Source organism: Panthera leo, chromosome D2 (genome assembly GCF_018350215.1).
Source record: "Panthera leo isolate Ple1 chromosome D2, P.leo_Ple1_pat1.1, whole genome shotgun sequence".
In the NCBI taxonomy this organism is placed as follows: Eukaryota; Metazoa; Chordata; class Mammalia; order Carnivora; family Felidae; genus Panthera; species Panthera leo.
In genome coordinates, this window is record NC_056689.1 from 4,635,716 (window position 1) to 4,660,459 (window position 24,744).

Sequence of the window (24,744 nt, forward strand, 5' to 3'; positions counted from 1 at the left end):
CGATGGGTCTTGGCATCCACGGGTCTCTCCTTTCCCCACACACTTGCTGGCGTGTCTATGCATCATGGTGCTGAGGTCTGGACTGTCAAGGTAGACAGCGTGACTGCGCCCAGGGAGCTCAACAGACTCTGTGTGCTAGTTAGGCTCCACACTTAGAGTCTTTCTGGCTGTGTAGATTCTCTGACAGTTGGTGGCCTTTTCTTGGGGATCTCTGACTTTGCACAGGTTTTCTCACCCTGAGCCATGGTGACTTTTTGGCAGTTAAGCATAATTTCATTTAGTTCTGCTTCCTTTCAATTCTCAGCCACCTTCTTCCTTCACACAGTCATTCTGGGACATGGGGGCCTTTTCCATGTCACGTAGGGGCTGCAGGTCGGGTGCTCGCTGCCCCAAGTCTACACATCTAGACCCTACCTCTGCCTGTACCGACCCAACACGCTGATGTCATGTTGCATGATGCAAAGGGAAGCAGAGCAGAAACTTGGTTCCCCTCACTTGATCTGGAATCCCAATGAGAGTTTCTATCCTGCTGCCTTTCCTTTTTCCCAACTCTCCCCCCAAGGGCCCCTGGGCTCATCCTCACTCACCTAGGTCGCTTGGTTTTTACAGCCTCTCATTTCCTAATCTCAGAGGTGGAAGAGCTTTCTACTCCCATCTCTACCTGAAAAGAAATGTGCTTTAACATATACTTTTTTCATAGAATTGGAGAACAAAGTTCTCTGCCTTGATTTCAAGTTCCATTCTTGATACAAGAAGGAAGTTTTAGGATTTAAGAACCTGTTTTTTCCCCTCACAAAATCTTGACTTCGTAGATACTGTTTTGCTCTGAACCAAAACGAAAACAAAACAAACAAAAAACCTTGAATTTGAAACTCGAAATTGAGCATGACTTCATTCTCTATTGTACCCATTGAAACAATACAAGCAATCGATTCTTGCTTTGAGAGTTATAAGGCAACAAAATTTGGGGAAAATATTTTAAAAAGCAGCTTAATGTCTTTAAAAAATATCATTTCAGTTACATTTCTTGTTCAAAAACTCTCAGGGGCACCTGGATGGCTCAGTCAGTTGAGTGTCTGACTTTTGGTTTTGGCTCAGGTCGTGATCTCATGGTTCATGAGATCAAGACCCCAAATTGGGATCTACGCTGACAGTGTGGAGGCTGCTTGGGCCCCCCTCTCTCTCTCTCTCCCTCCCTCTCTCTCTCTCTCTCTCTCTCCCCCTCCCTCCCACCTCAAAATAAATAAAGATTTTTAAAAAACCCACACAAATTCTCAGTAACTACCAATGCTTTTTGAACCCACACAAAGGTACAGGGCACTAAAAGCATTTACAAAACCCTTCCAGGCTTCCCTCTCATGTCTGTGTGAGACAGGAAGAGACTTAATGATTCTAAGGTAAAAGACTCACAATAATGAAGAGAAATTGCCCAATCTAGTAGAGTCCCATGTAATGTCAGAATCAGGTTCTGAAATTAGCACTTGAGGTAAATTCTACATTTATAAAAGTTATCTTTGAACATTCCTTAAGTTACCCACAAATACATTACACTCTGTACAAATGTCAAAAAATACTATCTTTGGGTTAGCCCAATAACCGGTCTTACTCCAGAAATAAGGTATGTTGTATGAAAAAGATCTTTAAACTGTGTAATCCTAGTCAGTGATGGTCACGTCACGGGTCAAGAAAACTGTTACTTCTCCGCCCTTTTCCACAGGATGCAGAGTTTAAGCTGCCTCAGTTAAATGGGATTATGATGTGACTCCACTGTTTGAAAGGCCAGGTCCTGATAAATGCTGCTATTTGACAATGATCGGGGGTGTGAATATGCCATCAGTGATCAGGTGTGAGATGAGAACAGATAACAGTATTTGCTTATCTCTGTGCTAGCCACGCACGCCATCACATTAATCCCCCCAACAACCCCAGGAGATAAGGTATTATTATCTCGATTTGAAGAAAACCGAGAGGTAATATTCAGAGAGATGCGTATCTTCTTTGGCATTAAGTGATCAGCCTAGACAAGAGGCAAAATATGTTATCTTTAAAGTACAGTAATCTTAGAACTGTATATATTCTGACCTAAAAAAAAAAAAATCAGAAAATGGGGCAATTACCCTAAATAGCATAATATGAATATTTACATGAAAACCTTTGCAAAAATATTTTCGCTAGAAGAGAAATATATGTATTATTCTCTTGCTTAGAATTCTAATATAAAATAATTCATGAAATTCCTGAGAGCATTCAGAACTGAATAGGTATATTTTCTACTTGATGGATTTCTATTGTTTCCACATGTATACACCAATTAAAACAATTTCAGACTTAATTTGATATAACATAACATTTCAGTTTTGCAGAGCATGTTTTTAACATTAGACTTTGTCCCTCTGTGCATGCTAATCTTCAAAAACACTTTCTAAATCAGTCCTTGCCTGATAAATATGTCCATTTGCTTTAGTTTTTTGACTCATGTTCCATAATAATTCTGATTTTTTTTTTTTTTCTGAGCCATAAATTGGAGGCACGGGAAGAGTGAACCCACTGGGTTTTCTTTCCTCTTTGTAAGTTTACATGAAGGTGAGGAGACATGTCTCTCATTAAGTAGATAGTAACTCCTTAAAGTTTTTGGAACCAGATGGACGAAATGATAACCTCCCTGTTGATTAGAATGTCTGATTCCTTCTAAGAGACCCTAAAGGAAGCCAATTAGCATCAGCAGATGTGTGTGCCGTGGGGAAGAGGAAGGAAAAGAAGGCAGTAGTAGCTTTTCGGGAGACGTGGCTGGAAAAAAGATAAGACCGCTGGTGAAGGGGGACGCAGGGGCTAGGCTCTGTTTAGAAAGTCAAAGGACACAGCGCAGCACTGGGGTGGTGGAGGGGGGAATGCGGAAGGGCAGTCCCAGATTTGAGGGATTGCTGCTGGGTATGGAAATAATGGGGATACTACACACCCAGGTGTCTGTCAGGACTTTATGCCTAAGAGGTATGAGAAACCAGGAAAGCCCTCTGCTATCATGATGTCTTTCATTCTGAGACTGTACTGTGGAATCAAACATTGTAAGGATGTTAGGTCAAAATATGGCTACAAAATTTTTCAGGGCTCAGCCCAGCTCCCCCAAAATTCTGAGCACGGCCCAGGCCAGCGCGGCTCAATACAAGGATAATGAGAGCCATGGGGGCAATTTAAGATTTTATAGTAACTACAAAAGAAGAAAAAAGAAACAGGAGAGATTAATTTTAGTATTATACTTTAACCCAATGCCTAAAATATATTATCACTTCAACAAATAACTAATATTTTAAAGTATGAATGAGCTACTTTACATTCTTTTCCTGGTACTAAGTGTTTGAAATCCTGGTATGCAAATTAAACTTACAGGCTACAGCACGTATTCCACGGGAGCTAAATTTTTACTGGGAACGTATGATCTGTACTTAGATTTCATAAAATTTACAGTCGAAAGAACAGATTCACATACCTAATTTCCAAACATCCTTAAATGTTTTCCAATAACTGAGGCAAGTAGCAAAAAATCATTTCTGTTAATATTCACATCCACATTGACAAGACTGATTCATCGTTCCTTAGAATAACCGCTCTGTCTTTGAAGCAAAAGTAGATCAGTTTCTAACTACATCTACCACATTAAGTAAAGTTGTTAACTCTTGTGTCAGCTCAATATTATCAACATCAAATTCAAAGAATTTCATAGGTTGAAAAGCAATTCTAAAACTTTATCAATATCAAGAGTGTTCCTCAAATTTTTCTCCTACTTCTTGCAGACAATTTACATAATGTTGGCAATTACAACGAAAACTCTCCTGTATACTGATCCAGATTAAAACGGTGTAAAGTAATTATTATTGATTTATACTATGAACAGGTTCAGTTTTGACATAAATTCTTGTACCTGCCTAGCTAGGTTGCAAACACTTCCTTTTCTTAGAACTTTAAATTTTGCCTATTTTTCTGCAGTGTGATATAAGTGAGAAAACATAAGTTCCACTGCTGTTTTTCATCTTTATTTCTTTTTGTTTCAAAATATCTTTATATGGAGGTAACAATACGAGAAATCTTTGTAAAATTCCCCCATGACTCACGTAATGAGCAGTAGCAAAGAACACAAGATTTAATGAATCCATCGTCTTTGCTTTCAATAGTTCCATAAAATAGTTCATGATCTTCGAATATAAGTATATCGATGGTCTTTAAGTTTAAATTTGAGTGACTTCAACAATTGCATTCATGACACTTTTAAGACCCTCAGAACACAGAGTGCAAACATCTCCAATGTGCACCTTACAGTCGAATGAAGCTATAAGGAAAACATCAGTCTCCTGCTTTAAAAATTCCAATGTATTTAAATTTTTGACCTAATGTAACTAGAATCTATTAAGACAGAAATTGATTTTTTGAAACCTATTTAAAATTCTTCTTGACAGAAGTAAGAATCCAAACTATGTACAACACAGCTTAATTTTCTAGGCCATGAGTTGCTAATAGTTTGTGTGTGTGTGTGTGTGTGTGTGTGTGTGTGTGTGTGTGTGTGTGTGAACTTGGAAGGCCTTTTGAAACAAACTGTAACTAAGGTATTGTGAGTAATATCTCATATTGCATGACTCATCTAAACCTAAAGAAAATATTTCCATGTCTCAGATTTTCAACCAATTGATCTTTAATATTTTTAAGAATTTGTGTTTTATTGGTAATTGTTTGACGGTTTCATTGAAGATCTTTTTTATAAAATATATTTTTTAACCTTTTTCTTATAACTATCTAACAAAATTGCCGTAACAGAAATAATGACTTTTACCATCTAAACATGATTTTTTGTGTGCAAGTATCCATTTTATAACTTGTCAAGGTTACAAGCTCAGCTCCTATTAAAAATCATTTAAAATGTGTTTTTTAGACATTTAATTATCAGACTTACTATACATTTGCTAAAAACATCTCCGAACATTGGTTTTTTGGATTTGCCCAACAAAATGTAATTGCCTCATATTGTTACATCTGCACATATATTCAAGTTTGTTTGTTTGTTTACCGTTCCCATCAAAATGCTAGTTCTTCCTTTCCAACGGACTTTGCATCAGATATATGCCTTTATTTTAAATTTGAAAAGCGCTAAAAATAAATTAAGTGCAGTTTGATTAAAATATTTTAATCTAATTACCAGTTACAATTTACATAGGTATTACTGTAACTCGCACTGCCTAAATAAAAAGCTCACATAAATACATTCCGAAAATCATCGCAACTGAGTCAATCGACACTGATTCAACGGACGGCCCATGTGTTCGTAGCACCAGGAAAGATGTGCTATCAACACCCCCATTAGGATGCAGCCGTATCTTATGCAGTCCCATGGTTAATGTGCAATGAGTCTTACCAAAACTACAAAGCTGTGTTTAACAGAAAAATACTTTATATTGTTTCAGTGTTGAAGTTGAAATGAATTAAAATCAAATCAAATTCTTAGTCTTACCGGTTTCTCAGTCACATTTTCAAGTGCTCGCTAGCTGCTGACAGCTGATGGCTCTCAGCGAGTAGCACGGCCCTGGAAAAGAGAAAGTGCACATTGTTTTTATTTGTTTGTATGGTGGAGAAGGGCGTGATTCTCAATTCTCTCCCCACCTACTATTGACTGCCCCCCTCAGTGTGGAGTTGATGGGACAGGCTTCCAGAACAGTTCGTTAGACCACGTCTGCTAATCTTTGACCGCTCACTGCCAAGAGTCCCCATGGTTGGTGTGGCTCTCTCTCTTGGACTTTGCCCCTACACTTTCTGCTCTTCTCCTGCTTCCACAGGGAAAGTGACCCAGAATCCAGCCCCTTAGTGCAGACCTGCCATCCTGAGCTCTCAGCTAGCCCAGGAAGAATAATTTAGACTTATAGACAAACTCATTTATTCCATTTTGCAAACCACTTGGCAGTAACAAGAGGGCCCTAAAAGAAGGCAGAAGGTCCACTTGGTGCTTGAGTGCAGATCATCTGTGAATGTCCAGTCTTCTAGCAAGTTCCAAATGGGGGCAGTTAGTAGGAGTCAACCCTAACAAAGGGGCGGGAATTAGTTTATCATCTGTTTGCCTCTTGTGAGTATCTCCTTCTCAGGAACTTCATGGAGTCAGAGTGATTAGACTCAGTAAATCCTAGATTTCCTAGCTAAATATCAGTTGATTGTAGCCCAACACCATGCATATTTCTAATAACTGCCATTTTACTTTAGCCTTGAGTTGTACTGTCATCTTTGTGATAATGACCCTGGAGAAAAAAGATGGAGTCCCTTTATTAACTTATATATACATGATACTTGGCACAGGATTATGTCTTTATTAAGACAATGATTTTTACTAATTGTAGTGACAAATTGGCAAATTGTGAGGTTTATAGAAAGAACTGATGAAGATGTTAATTAATAATATTCCACGGCTTGTCTTAAGCCAGAGTCAGAAAGGTCCCGTGAAGGGTCACATTTGATCTATAATCATCTCATACTGATGACTGAGGTTGTATGTTTTCTCATTCCACAATCACCCCAAGGCCTATTGTTTAACCCTCTTGCTCCCGAAAATAATTAAGACGCCCTGAGCCACCACTGCCACCTAGTGGTAATTAAAAAATGGGTTGATCCAGAAGCGATTCCCTCCTGTAACCTTTTCTTGTATTAATTCTGTCTTTCCATATCTGACTTCAGTGAATGTCCTCCATGCTAATTTTTATTACATACGCTGAATGGAATCTGATGTGGTGGCTGGGAGTCCACTTCTAGAGCTAGACTTTCAAGGTTCACCTCCTCACCCTCCCCAGCTCTGTGGCCTTGGGCAAGTTGCCTGTGTTTTTGTCTCTCAATACCCACATTTGTAAAATGGAGTAATATTAACACCTATCTCTTGAAGTTGTTTTGAAGAATTAATTATACAGTTTATGTAAAGTGCTAAAATTAGGAGCTGGCCTAGAGGAAATGCTCTAAAATGCCAATAAATAGCAGATGCTATATACACATATCTTTTTTCGTCCCTTTGTACTTCCCCTTTTTCTTCTCGCTTTGGCTCTTTTTCCATTTCTCTCAAATCAACCTAAATCACATCTGACATGCCTCTATAATAAATAATTAGAGATATTGCCGTGTAAGAACGTACTTTGACATGAAGTTGGGTGTAACTAACACTTACAAACCTCTTGGCAATACTGTGAAGACCCATTCAGAGTCTCTGGTAAAATCTTCATTGGCTTCCTGTTCTACTCTGTTCAAGCTACCGTAACAAACCACCACTAACTGGTGGTGTAGAAACAACAGAAGTTTATTTCTCACAGTCCCAGACCAAGGAGCTGGGACATCCGGTGTCAGGGGAGAGCCCCACGTCCTGGTTCACGCACTGCTCTCCTCCTGCAATACGCTCACTGGTTACAGGGATGAAAGAGCTCTGTGGGGTCTTTATAGGGGCACCAATACCACTCGTGGGGGCCCCACTCTCATGACCTCATCATCCCCCCCCCAAGGCTCCACTTCTGTGTAAAATCACGGTGGGGGTTAGGATTTCAACATACGAATTTGGTGGGGGGATATAGACATTCAACCCATAACACTTTTTAAACTTCCTCTTTTTAAAAATCATCACCTATCAAGAAAAAATTTTCAAGTATATTTTTAAGTTTATTTATTTTTGAGAGAGAGAGAGGGAGAGAGAGAGGATGGGCAGAGAGATAGAAAGAGAGAGAATCCCAAGCAGGCTCCGCACTGTCTGCACAGAGCCCGATGTGGGGCTCGATCTGATGAATCGCGAGATCATGACCCGAGCTGAAACCAAGAATTGGACGCTAATCAACTGAGACACTCGGGCACCCCAAAAATTTTAAATATTTTATTAGAATTTGTCGGGTGTTTTGTTTTTTTTTTTTTTACTTTATTTAACATTTATTTATTTTGAGAGAGAGAGAGAGATAGAGTATGAGCAGGGGAGGGGCAGAGAGAACGGGAGACACAGAATCTGAAGCAGGCTCCAGGCTCCCAGCAGTCAGCACAGAGCCCGACCCGGGGCTCAAACTCATGAGCCGTGAGATCATGACCTGAGCCGAAGTTGGACGCACAACTGACCGAGCCACCCAGGCGCCCCTGTTGCTTTTTCTTTTTAATCAAATCAATGATTTAAAATTATTTGAAGTATGTGAAATATTAAACGAACACTTTCTTGCTCTACAACTTTCAATCCAGAGAGGAAGCAAAAATTCTCCTTGGCTCCATCCACCCCAATTCTACAAGTGGCCCTAGACACAAAGATTATCCCTTTCATGTATTTCCTTTAGGTCTTTCCCAAGCATTTCTTAAATGTTTGTTTATTTTGAGAGAGAAAGACAGCGAGTGGGAGAGGGGCAAAGAGAGAAGGACAGAGAATCCCAAGCAGGCACCGCACTGTCCGGGCAGGGCCGGACATGGGGCTCTAACCCACAAACCACGTGAGATCATGACCTGAGCCCAAATCAAGAGTCAGACAGTTAACCGACTGAGCCACCAAGGTGCCCCCCACCAAGCATTTTTTCATCACCTCCCTAGAATATTTGGAAAATTCCTAACTGAGTCTGGACACTTCCAAGCTGGTCATCCTCACACGTCGTACACAATTCGCTAACCCTGGGCTAGGGGGCTTACGAATGTCCCCAGGGGATGGATGGCAGGGAGCTGTTGTCTAAGCCAGCAGATGTGCTGCCCAAGGCCCCTCCTACCTTACTCCGTGGTCCTATCAAGAGGCTTCCTCCTCTCCAATGTAAACTCTAGTCTTCTAGCTCTTTTCTCTCTGGACCCGTTTTCCTAGTCTTGTGAGCAGAAACATGGTCTCTTGACATTTGGGAGCAGAAAGCAAAAATCTTCCCATCTTAGACTTAAGTCAGCAGTTTCTTTAAATTTCTGCATCCCTGTGGACTGAGAGTGCCCTTAAGGTTCAAGTGAGAGAAAGACAAATAGAGAGAAATGTGTTGACATGTTTATCTGCCACACCTAGATTTATGCACATAAATATATATATATGGTTTTGTCTTACCAGTTTTTCACACAAATATCACCACTGTGTAGATATTTTTTAGACTTTTTAACTTAACAACCTTCTTGACATAAATTTGAAAATATTTATGGAGCATTATTACATAGAATAAGGAGTTCATGAATTAGGAAGTAAGTACTCTAGTGGTTAAGAATGTCTTTTTTTTTTTTTTTTACTATTTTTTAGTTCTAATGTGGTAAATTTAGCAATTTCCTTCAACTTTGCTATCTCTAAACTTGTGCACTAACTTGCAAACTATTAACTTACAAATGAACCTTATCAAAATAATCTACTAATAAAGAGCTGACCTGTATTTATGGAATTTTTTTAAACCTAGCTATTTTTACTTATTCCCTCAAAAAACGAATTGCCTTTAAAACCTCTCTTGTGGAAAGGCACTTGCTGGGATGAGCATTGGGTGTCATATGTAAGTGATGAATCACTGAATTCTACTCCTGAAGCCAACACTGCGCTGTATACTAGCTAACTAAAATTTAAATAAAACAAACAAACAAAAACAACAACAACAACTTCTCTTGTGGTATGGTTCCAAAATAACCCAAAAAATTCCCTTAAAATACACAATCATATTTTAAATATTTTGTGAGTGCCTTAAACTATAATTTGATCTTTCTACACAAAAATTTATATAAGGTGTTTTGTCATTGTCCCCCGTGGTAAATTGTATCTAAGGAGTTTTCCCATGCAGAGTTATTTGAAATCAAATGACTGCTTTGTCTAAATGAAAGTGGAATTAAGAGTGAAGCTGTATTACAGTTTATGAACCAATTAGAATATATATTTAATTCCTACTTCCTGCGCTCAGTGGTATGTATGTACAGAGCAAGTAGCTGAAGAAAACTCATTATTATAGACAAATACTAAGAGGCAAATTATGTTAAGTTTTAAATAACCTAGAAAGCTCACTACAATACTGTGTTTATTTTGGCATATAAAAGCCCACTACATATAAAGCCCACTACAGTACTGTGTTTATCATGGACCCATTTTTCTTTTGCCTGAAATAATTCCCACTTTTTTATTCACAATGTATAGAACAAGTATTGATAGCTTTCCAACACTTTGGAACTTTCCTTTAAAATCAGTATTTGTAAATGACATATAACTGCCTACTGCAAGTGTAAACATTTGTCAAACCAAAAATTCAGAAAATTTGGCTTTAGAAAATTTAATTCGGGGTGCCTGGGTGGCTCAGTAGGTTAGGTGTCCGACTTCAGCTCAGGTCATGATCTTGTGGTTTCTGAGTTCGAGCCCCATGTTGGGCTCTGTAGTGACAGCTTGGAGCCTGGAGCCTGCTTCAGATTCTGTGTCTCCCTCTCGCTCTCTGCCCCTCCCCCACTCGTGCTGTCTCTCTCTCTCTCTCTAAAATAAACAAACATTAAAAAAATTTAATTCAACTGTACTTTTAAATATTTTTTAAAGAAAAGGGAAGTATGAATCAAGTGACTGACCCTTTAAATTGTATGAGGTTTTGGGGTGTGTGGGTGGCTCAGTCAGTTAAGCGTCAGACTTCAGCTCAGGTCATGATCTCGCGGTCCGTGAGTTTGAGCCCCGTGTCGGGCTCTGGGCTGACAGCTCAGAGCCTGGAGCCTGTTTCAGATTCTGTGTCTCCCTCTCTCTCTGACCCTCCCCCGTTCATGCTCTGTCTCTCCCTGTCTCAAAAATAAATAAACATTAAAAAAAAAATTAAAAAAATAAAATAAAATAAAATAAAATAAAATAAAATAAATTTTACGAGGTTTTTAAGATGGAGGCAGGGAAGGAGATTTTACAGTAGCAATTGCTACGTTTGCCAATAATGATAGTAAATTGGGTTCTTTTTCTTTTTTTTTTTTTTTTAATTTTTTTTTCAACGTTTTTTATTTATTTTTGGGACAGAGAGAGACAGAGCATGAACGGGGGAGGGGCAGAGAGAGAGGGAGACACAGAATCGGAAACAGGCTCCAGGCTCCGAGCCATCAGCCCAGAGCCCGACGCGGGGCTCGAACTCACGGACCGCGAGATCGTGACCTGGCTGAAGTCGGACGCTTAACCGACTGCGCCACCCAGGCGCCCCAAATTGGGTTCTTTTTCTTATTAACATATCAGTACTTCACTATTCTTTAGCTTTCTAATAAACTCAATACTGCATTCAAAATATACAGGACAGTCAAAGGTTTGGGTCCCTTTCATTTCACAAAAGTCTTTGACCATCAACCTGAAAACTATTTATATAGAACAGATTTGGAGAAAACCTTCTCACGTACAAGGGGCCACATCTACACTACAGGCACATCTTCCAGCATCAGAAGGTTGAGCACAAGTAGGGTGGGAGAGAGGAAAGGATGAAAGAAAACAAGAAATATTGTTTTGTGTCGATTTGTTTTTCTACTAATGTAGCACTGAAAATACCACTGCACTTACAGTGGTCAAGAAAATTATGTTTGGGTTAGTCAGTAAATTGGACATTCATCTGGGATATGAAATCACCCACTTTGTTTATTTTTATTTTTTATTCTTGGCACAGTTAGCACTTGGCCAGCATCTCCCGATGTGGTCACGGGGTAAGTACTTTCGTGATCCCATTTTTGCAATTACTATCTCTTGTTCCCAGGTAAGTGGTTAAAAAAAATGCATGCTGTGCATTTGTAGATCCTGAGTCTCTCTCAAGGGCTAACTGGTTTACATGCAGCTTTCTGTGGTTAGCCACTTAACGTGGAGGCTGTCTTTTACCTCATGATTCATGATTCATGGCACCCTTCTCACTATATTAGGTCTTAGAGCAATTGTTCTGGTGTGGTTGAGCATGTAATTATCTTCTCATCATTTCTGTTTTTGTCTCCCTTTCTGCACCATTCTGGGATCTTGCCAAGGTGACAGGAAAAATTTTAAATTAATGTAAAAGTTGTATCATCACCATAAGCTGAAGCAGCAGTGCCCAAAATCCAAACACTCACCAATCAGCTCTTGTGGAACTCTTGGATATCACATAATGTTATGATATAAAGAATTTAAGTACACTTCTGTGGTCACTCTTTCCTATTTCCTTCCAGATATCAACATCATTGTAAAATAATGTAAGACTATGTACATCCAAGTATAATATAATTGATCTTTTAAATTTTGACATTAAATCGGTCGCTATTTAGTGATAATACACACGCACACACACACATACAACTCTCTGCTGAGTACTATGGAAGATATAATACTTAGAAAGATGACAGTCTTCACAGAGGAACATGGTGGTCAAGACCACAGGCAGCTCTTTGACTGCTAGGGAGGGTCCCAGTCTCTGCCTCTCCTTTTCTAAAAAAGAAAAAGTCTGCCTCCTATGATTGCTGGGGGGATTAAGTAACATTTGTTTAGCACCTAAACAGTGCCTTCAATATGAAAAGCATATTGTTAAGTACTATTACATTAGTACAAAGCACGTCCATTGGCAAGTACTGAACTTCATGGGCTAGACCCTGGGAGCATAGACATTTGGAAATCGAAGTCTTCTTGAGTGCAGTGATTGTCAAGAAAGCTTTTATGGCCTTTGGGCTGGGCTTTAAATGAAGCAAGAAGGGCTTAGGACAGAGGAAATTAAGAACAAAAGTAGAAGGTGGCTGATCATCAGGAACCAGTAAGACCCACTGGCCAAGGAAGAAAGGATGATGTGATAAGCTGTGCCGTGTGGGATTATATAAAGTGAAGGCAGAAAGTGGAACGTGTTGAATTTTTTGTACTTGCCAGTGTAGTTTTTGAATTTTTAATATAAACTGACAAACTCTTCAGAAAGGCCTTTCCTTTTTAAGGAGAGCCTATTGTGTTTAAAATTGTGTTTTAAGGAGAGCCTACTGTGTTTAAAGGAGTTCATGGCCTGGAGACTCAATCCTGGAATCAGAGATCATTCCTACAGATTTTGATGGTCTTTGCCTGGGACAACAGTCAACTTATCTCAACAACCAGCCTGCTAAGATGAGAACTATTTTAAGAGAACATGAGCTTTCTGAGAACACTGGCCTGAAAAGGACAGGAAGAGGGAAGAGCTCCTCTGAGGTGGGAGGGGGAGAACTACAGACAAAGTAGGGTCCCGAATATTCATGGATGCATTTGCACCATCACAGCGGTGGAGCCTAAAACAGAATGTGAGATCTGTAATAACTAACTTTGTAGGGCTTTCTTCATTCTTAATGTTTCACTTGTTTCCAAATTCAGTGCTTTTTGAAAAGAATACACCCTTATCCTGAGGAACCCTTTTGTACTGTTGGTGGGAATCCAAACTTGTGAGCCACTGTGGAGAACAGTATGGAGGTTCCTCAAAAAGTTTAAAAATAGAACTACCCTACGACCCAGCAATTGCACTACTAGATATTTACCCAAAGGATACAAAAACGCTGATTCGAAGCATGTTTATAGCCGCATTATCAACAATAGCCAATTAGTGGAAAGAGTCCAAATGTCCATCAACTGATGAATGGATAAAGAAGATGTGGTACACACACACACACACACACACACACACACACACACACACACACACCGGAATACTACTATACTACTTGGCGATGAAAAAGAACGAGATCTTTGAAATCTTGCCATTTGCAACAACGTGGATAGAACTGGAAGGTATTATGCTAAGCGAAATTAGTCAGAAAAAGATAGGTATCATATGATTTCACTCATACATGGAATTTAAGAAACAAAACAGATGAACATAGGGTAAAAGAATGAAAAATAAGATAAAAACAGAGAGGGAGACAAGCATAAAAGACTTAAATATAGAGAACAAACTGAGGGTTGCTGGAGGGGAGGTGGGTGGGGGTGGGGTAAATGGGCAATGGGCATTAGAAGGGGACTTGCTGGGATGAGCACTGGGTGTTATACCTAAGTGATGAATCACTGGGTTCTACTCCTAAAGCCAAGACTATGCTGTATGTTAACTAAGTTGAATTTAAAAAAATAATAATAATATACCCTTATCCTCTTAAAATCTCAGAAATACTGAAATCACCTCTGCACACTTCTTTTTAACTTTGGGTACAAACCAGACCATATGGAGACAACATTCAGTACCTTCTGGCTGTCTGGGCACTGCCCGGCCTAGGTTAGGGCTTAATTCACCGCTAACTCAAGGACAGACCAGTGCATACCTGGAAGTCCTCCACTGAGTCAACAGCATACCTCACTAATGACTGGCTAGACAGGCTGGTGTTTCTTTAAAGTGCCAGCCATGTATACATCATTCTTTTCCTCCCTGAAACAGAGACACCCTTGTACAAATGTGGGCCAAGTCCAAACTCCATGTGATATGTGTCTTCTCTTATTCAAACATCCATTAGTTGGGTACAGTGGCCAAGAAGTCCTGGAAAATTATCTGACCCTCTACACATACTTACGTCAGTTCTCTCCAAAGTAGATCAATGCACAGTAAATGGCAAGTAGCAGCATAATAGAATATGATTCAAAAAATAATAAACTAGCTTACCTGCTCAAAGCTCTCTTTTCAACTGGCCTGAAAAAAGTCTGAGACTTCTGCCCACTTCTTACATGAAAGCATTAACTTCAGAAATATGTAAAAATGTGCTATTTAAAAGTATAACATGTCACCCATAATGACTTTAGCAGGATGAGGGACTGAGGGAAAAAGACAGAGGACAGGTTAATTTTGTTCTGACACATGGAAATGAGGATCTAGAGGATGATGAACTTTCCAGAACCTCCAGGACAGATCTGCCATACACTGAGGTCCCACAGAGAAACAGGAAGCTCCCCAAAAACATTTGGATGGGACAAGAATCAATAAAAACATATCGAGCTTATTGAGATGATCTGTGTTTATTTAAAAAAATTATATGTGGAATATATTTATAAAATATTATTTTGTCACTCCCAAAGCAGCAGAACTTTTGGATATAAATTGCTCTTATTTTGTACTGGTCCATGCGATGTATGGACACCAAGTAACATCTTATTCAAGAATGCACTTACATTGATGCTGTGAATACTGTTGACAATACATCCAATGTACTTTTAGATTTCAAGGGAACAACGCACAGGTCTGGAAAAATTAGTCTTATGATATCTATCTCTAAGAATACTTTTAGCTATTAAAGATATATGTTTATCCAGATAAACTCATATGATCGAAGTAATTCTAAGATTTTATAAAAAGTTATAATGGACTAAATGATCTATAAAGCCTATAAGTTTATTTCACTTCTCTGAGTATTCAATTGTTCCACATAAAATGAGTAGGACAAGGAAACTGGTTTAAAATGGAATGAAATACTGAGGGTTTTTTTTTTTTACTATATATCTAAACACAAACAAAATTTGTTTTATTCAGAGGAAAACAGTTTTTTAAGTTTCATCAATTTGTCCAAGAAGAGTTTACGAAAGAATTTTGTATTTTATTAATGAATGAATCACCAGGAAGTACCTCTTCAGTGCACAACTGCTTGGCCATCTCAAAGGAAGAAAGATATACATGTTTAAGCCATCACAGGACACAGAGACATAAATATAAAAGATCCACCAAAAAGCAGGCTACAATAAACAATACTAAACGCTGCAAAAATAACAATGTTGCCAAAATACATTTCACTGAGGGTTCTATCATACCACAGGCAGACTTTGCCCACTTTAGAGTATAAAATATTTTTCTGGATGCCAAGCCACACTCACAGCTAACCACATCACTTAGTGCTCTCAAACGCTGGGTCAAAGGAAACAGACAAAGAAAATCTTTAGTTCACTCCTCATAAATCCCTACAGGTTTCACTCCGGCATTTTGTTTGAAAAACGAAGGTAGGTGTAAAAGCGCAGCTCCAACCCATCCGAGTGGGTCGGTGACACTTGTCAAAATTTCAAAAGAATTGTTTGCCGTCCTTCCAAAGGTGATGCTCCAAAACCAGACAAAACCGGACAGACTTAAAAATCCAAAGAAAGCACATGCAAATTAGAGATTACCAAATGCTGTAAACTTAGCCTAAGAGCTTGCTGAAGGTTACATAACTTGTGCCTTGTTATTTTTGTCTACCAAGTTTTGAAAGACTCTCTGGGACGTCTCTTTTCTCTTATTAAGTTTGAGGGAAATCAGAGGTCTCCTGGGAGGAATGGGGTAAAGTTGATCATTGGCATTGGGTCTCGTACATTAAGCCTGATGGGTAACATCTGATGTGCTGACCGCAGTCTCACTGTGCTAGAGCGTATATCCAAGTCTGGAGCATGCGGGGAGTCCTGGAACTCCATGACAGGTCTGCAAAAGCTGCTAAAATCATCATATTGTTCACTTTTTGTCTGCCACAAGACGGTAAGCCGGCACATCTTCCAGTGCACCTGTAATGGAGATCATACGCCATGTGTGTGACTTGACAAAAGGGCAAAGCTGGCCACTATCTGGCTTGAGTGTAAGCTAAGCACGTGTCTCCCGAAATCCTCCGCACGCACGTTCCACTATTTTACATCACTTCTATCACGCATTATTTTTAAGAGTGGGAGTTGGGAACTCTGCGTAGATATTGTTGCAGGACTTTTGACCTCAACACCCAGGATTCGTCGTCTTGCCGTTTCGAAGAACAAAGAGGTGGACACAAAATGAGCAGCAAGTGAAAGTTTATTAGAGTATAAGGTCAGAGAGTAAGAGTACTAGGAAAGCTCTCTTTATAGAGAGGGGGCATTAGAAAGTGAATGCCCGTGACCATAGGCAAGGGTCCCTGTCTCACAAGGCTCTGGTCAGCAACCCCTCCCCTTCCCCCTGGTTCATTCTCAGGTCCTACCCTTACTGGCTGGATGGTTGTAGGTGTTGGGTTGTCCATTCCTGATTGGCTCGTTTCCATTGTATGAGGGGTGGTCTACGGCCATACCATTCCCTGTGGGTCAACATCTTACGGTCTATTTATTTTTAGTCAGGTCTTTTGTCAAATTCCTCACGGGAAGCTGAGTGTGGCTAGGTGGGGTCTATTACATTCTTAAGAGGAACCTTGCAACCGAGGGACTTTGCTGTGGTCAGACACTGCCAGAACTGTTCCAAAATATGTCCTTCCCCACCCAGGGACCTCAGGTCCTAATCTTTCCCTCTCTGCCTATTTTATCCTGTCTTTCACTATCCTAATATCTGAATAGAAACTACGTAACAGACCTTTCAGACCCTATATCCCCTGCCTTAGAATCAGAATTATTAGCTTTTAAAGGGCATTACTGACAACTTGGCCCAAACCCTACACCTCGTTAGGTGAAAGTGCTGAGGCCTGAAAATATTTCTGACTTCTCCAAATCGGTTATCGGCATATTAAAAATAGTATTCATAACCACTGTCCCAGTAAACACTGACTGGCACTTTATTGTTTTTCACTACTGCTGCAAACGCAGATGCTTCACACGTCCCCACTTGACAGATGGACACACTGAGATGCAGAGCAAACGACTAAGATGCTAATTCGTGGCAGAGGTAAGGCTCACATTCAGGTTTCTGATTCCAAAGCATGCTCCCAACATCCCTATTATAGCGATGATTAGATTATTAAAGTTTCGTGGAGATCTAATTGAATCCTAAGTGTCCACAAAATGCAGAGGAAAGACCGCCCTGCGTACTCACAAAACAACCGATCTCAAAGCAGTCATTGGATGGAAGATTTCACTGTGAGCATCCCCTGTGCAGATTCAACTTTCTGAAGGTTTTCAACTGACAAGGAGACTGGCGGGAATCTGCCGTAACGATGACGCACGTCTTGGCAACGGAGGCCTGAAGATGGTACTTGTCCTTGGATAAAGTCAAAGTTACTTTCTTTTCCTGACTACTGAGCGACCATGTAGAAAGGAGACACAACCTGAGCAGCTGAGAGAAAAAAATGGGACAGAGGGAAGTCTCATGTGCAAAGTTGGGAAATGACACTGTTTGTGTATTTATATGACACTATTTACATACTGACACTAAAAACATTAAGAAATAAGTATACTTTCTATTTCATGTGGTCTCAAGTTGGGGTGACCCTACTTTTGAGGTAACACCTTAACTATATTTTTCAGGTTGCATCAGCGTGTTTAGAAAAAAAAATATCGTTTTCCTTTTGAGAGCGAAGTTAAGAAAATATACTAAATTCAACCCAAATACTGTTGCTTGATAGATATAATTTTTATTAATCGGTGTTATTGCTGGAAAGACAAGGGTGTTGTTGTTGTTGTTGTTTTCTTCAGAGTGATATTTACTACCCTTTGTCTTGGTTTGATTTTGCAGGAGATTCCGGTCAACTTTAATTTGTGCTATTTTAACTGTTTTACTACAGTTCTCACCCCTTTTGAGAAAGAAGGTATTCCTCCTTCCCAATTTATGGGATTCCTTTACTACTTCTTTCTAGAAGAAAAATAAGGCAGGTTGCAATTACTCCCCTTGGAGTAACAGTTTAGGAAATCAGTGCTGACTCCATCCCTTCCTTTGCTCAGGTTTGCGAGGCCTTAAAAGGTCATTTAAGAGGTGAGATTGTAGGCACTTCCTCGCTGGGAGGAGGCGGGAGGAAGAAAGCCTGTCTCCAGAACGGTAACAGCCTCAGGAGGAGGCTGTCTGCAGGCCCTGCGCCCAGAGGTCAGCCGTGCTCCTCCAAGTCAGACGGCGGCGGTGACGGCCTCGGGAGGAGGCCGTCTGCAGGCCCTGCGCCCAGAGGGTAGGCCCGGTCAGCCTCAGCCGAGCTCCTCCAAGTCAGATGGCGGCGGTGACGGCCTCAGGAGGAGGCTGTCTGCAGGCCCTGCGCCCAGAGGTCAGCCGTGCTCCTCCAAGTCAGACGGCGGCGGTGACGGCCTCGGGAGGAGGCCGTCTGCACGCCCAGCGCCCAGAGGGTGGGCCCGGTCAGCCGTGCTCCTCCAAGTCAGACGGCGGCGGTGACGGCCTCGGGAGGAGGCTGTCTGCAGGCCCTGCGCCCAGAGGGTAGGCCCGGTCAGCCTCAGCCGAGCTCCTCCAAGTCAGACGGCGGCGGTGACGGCCTCGGGAGGAGGCCGTCTGCAGGCCCTGCGCCCAGAGGGTAGGCCCGGTCAGCCTCAGCCGAGCTCCTCCAAGTCAGATGGCGGCGGTGACGGCCTCAGGAGGAGGCTGTCTGCAGGCCCTGCGCCCAGAGGTCAGCCGTGCTCCTCCAAGTCAGACGGCGGCGGTGACGGCCTCGGGAGGAGGCCGTCTGCACGCCCAGCGCCCAGAGGGTGGGCCCGGTCAGCCGTGCTCCTCCAAGTCAGACGGCGGCGGTGACGGCCTCGGGAGGAGGCTGTCTGCAGGCCCTGCGCCCAGAGGGTAGGCCCGGTCAGCCTCAGCCGAGCTCCTCCAAGTCAGACGGCGGCGGTGACGGCCTCGGGAGGAGGCCGTCTGCAGGCCCTGCGCCCAGAGGGTAGGCCCGGTCAGCCTCAGCCGAGCTCCTCCAAGTCAGATGGCGGCGGTGACGGCCTCAGGAGGAGGCTGTCTGCAGGCCCTGCGCCCAGAGGTCAGCCGTGCTCCTCCAAGTCAGACGGCGGCGGTGACGGCCTCGGGAGGAGGCCGTCTGCACGCCCAGCGCCCAGAGGGTGGGCCCGGTCAGCCGTGCTCCTCCAAGTCAGACGGCGGCGGTGACGGCCTCGGGAGGAGGCTGTCTGCAGGCCCTGCGCCCAGAGGGTAGGCCCGGTCAGCCTCAGCCGAGCTCCTCCAAGTCAGACGGCGGCGGTGACGGCCTCGGGAGGAGGCCGTCTGCACGCCCAGCGCCCAGAGGGTGGGCCCGGTCAGCCGTGCTCCTCCAAGTCAGACGGCGGCGGTGACGGCCTCGGGAGGAGGCTGTCTGCAGGCCCTGCGCCCAGAGGGTAGGCCCGGTCAGCCTCAGCCGAGCTCCTCCAAGTCAGACGGCGGCGGTGACGGCCTCGGGAGGAGGCCGTCTGCAGGCCCTGCGCCCAGAGGGTAGGCCCGGTCAGCCTCAGCCGAGCTCCTCCAAGTCAGATGGCGGCGGTGACGGCCTCAGGAGGAGGCTGTCTGCAGGCCCTGCGCCCAGAGGTCAGCCGTGCTCCTCCAAGTCAGACGGCGGCGGTGACGGCCTCGGGAGGAGGCCGTCTGCACGCCCAGCGCCCAGAGGGTGGGCCCGGTCAGCCGTGCTCCTCCAAGTCAGACGGCGGCGGTGACGGCCTCGGGAGGAGGCTGTCTGCAGGCCCTGCGCCCAGAGGGTAGGCCCGGTCAGCCTCAGCCGAGCTCCTCCAAGTCAGACGGCGGCGGTGACGGCCTCGGGAGGAGGCCGTCTGCAGGCCCTGCGCCCAGAGGGTGGGCCCGGTCAGCCTCAGCCGAGCTCCTCCAAGTCAGATGGCGGCGGTGACGGCCTCAGGAGGAGGCTGTCTGCAGGCCCTGCGCCCAGAGGTCAGCCGTGCTCCTCCAAGTCAGACGGCGGCGGTGACGGCCTCGGGAGGAGGCCGTCTGCACGCCCAGCGCCCAGAGGGTGGGCCCGGTCAGCCGTGCTCCTCCAAGTCAGACGGCGGCGGTGACGGCCTCGGGAGGAGGCTGTCTGCAGGCCCTGCGCCCAGAGGGTAGGCCCGGTCAGCCTCAGCCGAGCTCCTCCAAGTCAGACGGCGGCGGTGACGGCCTCGGGAGGAGGCCGTCTGCAGGCCCTGCGCCCAGAGGGTAGGCCCGGTCAGCCTCAGCCGAGCTCCTCCAAGTCAGATGGCGGCGGTGACGGCCTCAGGAGGAGGCTGTCTGCAGGCCCTGCGCCCAGAGGTCAGCCGTGCTCCTCCAAGTCAGACGGCGGCGGTGACGGCCTCGGGAGGAGGCCGTCTGCACGCCCAGCGCCCAGAGGGTGGGCCCGGTCAGCCGTGCTCCTCCAAGTCAGACGGCGGCGGTGACGGCCTCGGGAGGAGGCTGTCTGCAGGCCCTGCGCCCAGAGGGTAGGCCCGGTCAGCCTCAGCCGAGCTCCTCCAAGTCAGACGGCGGCGGTGACGGCCTCGGGAGGAGGCCGTCTGCAGGCCCTGCGCCCAGAGGGTGGGCCCGGTCAGCCTCAGCCGAGCTCCTCCAAGTCAGATGGCGGCGGTGACGGCCTCAGGAGGAGGCTGTCTGCAGGCCCTGCGCCCAGAGGTCAGCCGTGCTCCTCCAAGTCAGACGGCGGCGGTGACGGCCTCGGGAGGAGGCCGTCTGCACGCCCAGCGCCCAGAGGGTGGGCCCGGTCAGCCGTGCTCCTCCAAGTCAGACGGCGGCGGTGACGGCCTCGGGAGGAGGCCGTCTGCAGGCCCTGCGCCCAGAGGGTAGGCCCGGTCAGCCTCAGCCGAGCTCCTCCAAGTCAGACGGCGGCGGTGACGGCCTCGGGAGGAGGCCGTCTGCAGGCCCTGCGCCCAGAGGGTAGGCCCGGTCAGCCTCAGCCGAGCTCCTCCAAGTCAGACGGCGGCGGTGACGGCCTCGGGAGGAGGCCGTCTGCAGGCCCTGCGCCCAGAGGGTAGGCCCGGTCAGCCTCAGCCGAGCTCCTCCAAGTCAGATGGCGGCGGTGACGGCCTCAGGAGGAGGCTGTCTGCAGGCCCTGCGCCCAGAGGTCAGCCGTGCTCCTCCAAGTCAGACGGCGGCGGTGACGGCCTCGGGAGGAGGCCGTCTGCACGCCCAGCGCCCAGAGGGTGGGCCCGGTCAGCCGTGCTCCTCCAAGTCAGACGGCGGCGGTGACGGCCTCGGGAGGAGGCTGTCTGCAGGCCCTGCGCCCAGAGGGTAGGCCCGGTCAGCCTCAGCCGAGCTCCTCCAAGTCAGACGGCGGCGGTGACGGCCTCGGGAGGAGGCCGTCTGCACGCCCAGCGCCCAGAGGGTGGGCCCGGTCAGCCGTGCTCCTCCAAGTCAGACGGCGGCGGTTTGCTGGGTTATAAACTCAGGCGTGGCCTCGCCCAGGTCTCCCAGAGCGCGGTGCAGGCCCCACTCCCGGCGCGCTGGGGGGCGCTGGGCAGCAGGGGACAGGGACCACCGCCAGGGACACAGCCCCTCAAGCTCTGAGCAGGCAGGGGGCGCTGGCCACAGGGGGCCGGGAGGGACTGGACCGGAAGGCGGCACGTCCCGCCCTGTGACATCACCTCCGCCGAGCCGAGCCTCCCTCTCCGAGCGGAAGGGCGCCCCGCCCACCCCGCGGTCTCCCACAGCCGGGGTGGGCTGCTGGGTCTCCCTCCGTCACGGCACACGTCCCGGGCGCCCGTCACCACAGCCTACCTTGAGTCACGCGGCTCAGGTCAGCGGCCTCCGTCAGGGGGCACCGCCGACGCCGCTACCACGAGGCGCAACGCGGGCAGCTCCTCTCGCGTCCGAGGTTGCCGCGGTCTGTCGGGCGTCCCGACGCCACGTCACGTCACCCTCCTCGGGTCAGAGGTCAGCCGCCCGCTTCTCCTCCCGTCGGGCGTGAGCGCCGCCCTCGCTTCCTCGTGATGCGCACGCGCACAGCTCGGGGGGGTCTCCTCGCGGGGGCGCTGTGTCGTCTCCCGCCGTCACGACGGCGTGAGCCCCGGGCGGCGAGGCCGGCGCTTCCACCACAGCCCGTCGTCCTCGCGGTTGTGTGAGGAGTCCCCGTGGTGAGTCGGTGGCCGCGCCTCACTGCCGGCGGGAGTCCGTCCGGGGTGGGCCGGCGGGGCGGGCGACCCCCGGGGGCTTGGCCCGCATCGCCCGGGGATGAGGGGCCACCGCTGTGCCAGGTCATTTCACGCCCCCTTCCGACGCCTTTCCAAGAAGCTTCTGGAAACGCAGGGCGAAAACGGACGGTGAAATGACAAAACCAAGTAGGTGGCCAAACAGGGATTCAAGCCAGCGGCGATTCATTCTTGGTTTCTCAATTGCTTCCAGTTGTGTTTTTTTCATTTTCAATTTTTTTTTTCTTTTCAGCGCTAACATTCGCAGAGGCGACCTAAGTCGTGACCACTTTCTGTGACAAGTGGCTGCAAAGATGATCTGCGCGCAGCGGCAGCGAAAAGAAAACAGAGAAGCATGACGTGACCCAGGACCCTAAAGAGGCCCCTCCGCCGGCAGTTGTGACAGCCCCCCGCCCCCCACCGTTCTTTCCAGAGCAGACCTGGTCACTCGGCTGCAACCCCTTGTCTCAGCCCGGATTTGAACCCCGAACTACAAAATCTGAGTCCGCCTGCTGTCGCTTGGCCACCCCTTTCAGAAGGTAATGAATTTCAGTTTCTCACGGTCGCCTGAGGCTCAGCATGGGTAAGAGCCTTGCCCGAGACCAACCCTTGGGGGGTAGTGTGGCCGTCCCTGACGAACGCCGGCTGCCTCCAAGGCCGGTGCTCCTGACCACTGATTGTATTCTTGCAAATAGGATCGACAAATAGAATATTCAGTATATTGGTAAACGCTACAAAAAAAAAAAAAAAAAAAAATTAGGGAAGATCAGGACAGAGGACTATGTACGAGAAGGTTGGTCGGGGACCTTCTCGGGAGAAGGTGACATTTCAAGGAGGAAGAACCGAAGGAGGGAGGGAGTGCGGAAGGAGCACTGCACAAAGCGGGGGTGCGAGTGCACAGACCCTCAGGTGGGAGGCCCGTGCCCACTGCAGCAGGGAGACCACGGGAGCGTAGGGGAGGCTGGGGAGAGCAGGTGTGGCGCAGCCTTACAGGAGGTGATGAAGCCTGTACGCTGAGCAAGGCAGGGAGTGGCTGGAGGGCTTTGTGCATCTGGGCTGTGTGTGTGTCTTGACTGACTCCTTCCCTGGGAAGAAAGAATTAAAAACTTACAACTCTGACCTCCGTAGAGTAACTATAGGGAAGCATGTTGTTATGGACTGAATTGTGTGCCCACTCCACCCCCCCCCCCCAAAATTCATACGTTGAAGTCCTAACCCCCAGAAGCTCAGAATGTGACTGTATTTGGAGATGGGACCTCTGCACAAGTGATGAAGTTAAAATGAGGCCAGCAGAGTGTCCTTGTAAGAAGAAGAGATTGGGGGGGGGGGCACCTGGGTGGCTCCGTACGTTAAGCGTCCGACTTCAGGTCATGATCTCACAGTTTGTGAGTTCGAGCCCCACATCGGGCTCTGTGCGGACAGCTCAGAGTCTGGAGCCTGCTTCGGATGCTGTCTCCCTCGCTCTTTCTGCCCCTCCCCCACTCATGGTCTGTCTCACTCTGCCTCTCAAAAATAAATCATTAAAAGAAGGAGGAGAGGGGCGCCTGGGTGGCTCAGTCGGTTAAGCGTCCGACTTCGGCTCAGGTCACGATCTCGCGGTCCGGGAGTTCGAGCCCTGCGTCGGGCTCTGGGCTGATGGCTCAGAGCCTGGAGCCTGCTTCCGATTCTGTGTCTCCCTCTCTCTCTGCCCCTCCCCCATTCATGCTCTGTCTCTCTCTGTCTCAAAAATAAATAAAAACGTTAAAAAAAAATTAAAAAAAAAAAAAGGAGGAGGAGAAGGGGAAGAGGAGGAGGAGGAGAAGGAGAAGAAAAAGAAGAAGAAGAAGAAGAAGAAGAAGAAGAAGAAGAAGAAGAAGGGGAGGAGGAGGAGGAGGACAAGGAGAAGAAGAAGAAGAAGAAGAAGAAGAAGAAGAAGAAGAAGAAGAAGAAGAAGAAGAAGAAGAAAAAGAAGAAGACGAAGAAGGAGGGAAGGAGAAAAGAAGAAGAAGAGATCAGGACACACAAAGAGACACCAGATGGGAGCTCACACAGGACACAGGCCGTGCACACGCTGAGGAGAAGAAACCCGACCTGCTGACACCCTCATCCTGGCTGTCTAGCCTCCAGAGCTGTGAGAAAATTTATCTCCACCGTTTAAGCCCCCC

The 24,744-nt window shown here is 46.3% G+C and overlaps 1 long non-coding RNA gene across 3 annotated transcripts in view; it reads right to left on the bottom strand.

Annotated features, from left to right (window-relative positions):
- The window catches only part of LOC122202806, a 146,323-nt gene extending 123,981 nt beyond the window's left edge, over positions 1 to 22,342 (bottom strand). For 2 of the 3 annotated variants that reach the window (XR_006194889.1, XR_006194890.1), the window contains exons 1-2: positions 22,191 to 22,342; positions 5,495 to 5,566 (exon numbers count right to left, since the gene is read on the bottom strand). This is a non-coding gene — a long non-coding RNA (uncharacterized LOC122202806). The remainder of the gene's footprint in view (positions 1 to 5,494; positions 5,567 to 22,190) is intronic. The other variant, XR_006194888.1, reaches the window with a different exon arrangement.
- Positions 22,343 to 24,744: the final 2,402 nt, after the last annotated feature.